A 338-nucleotide genomic window follows, 5' to 3' on the forward strand; every position below is an offset into this window, starting at 1 on the left:
TAAAATTGGCCTACAGGAACAGGAACTAAAGTCATAATCTGAGAAAAGGAAACTTAGAAGCTCAAACAAAACTTAAAAGTTTTCTATGAATGCTTATTACTGTTTAAATCTTTTCGATGGAAATTGTATTGTCTTAAATGTATGTTTTATCCAAATAAGTCTATTCTAACAATCAAATAGTAGCTGCTACACTCTTGGATAATGGGCTGCATGGTTACCATGACAATGACCTCGGGCTGAAGTAAACAGAGTTCCGGCATGTAACAAAACTAGAAAAACGTCCTGCCTGGCTAGGGGCAGGGCAATAAAACTATTATGATAATTTAGTTTCTAATCTT

This window comes from Carlito syrichta, unplaced genomic scaffold, assembly GCF_000164805.1.
Source record: "Carlito syrichta isolate Samal-C Ts95f unplaced genomic scaffold, Tarsius_syrichta-2.0.1 Scaffold317650, whole genome shotgun sequence".
Classification (NCBI taxonomy): domain Eukaryota; kingdom Metazoa; phylum Chordata; class Mammalia; order Primates; family Tarsiidae; genus Carlito; species Carlito syrichta.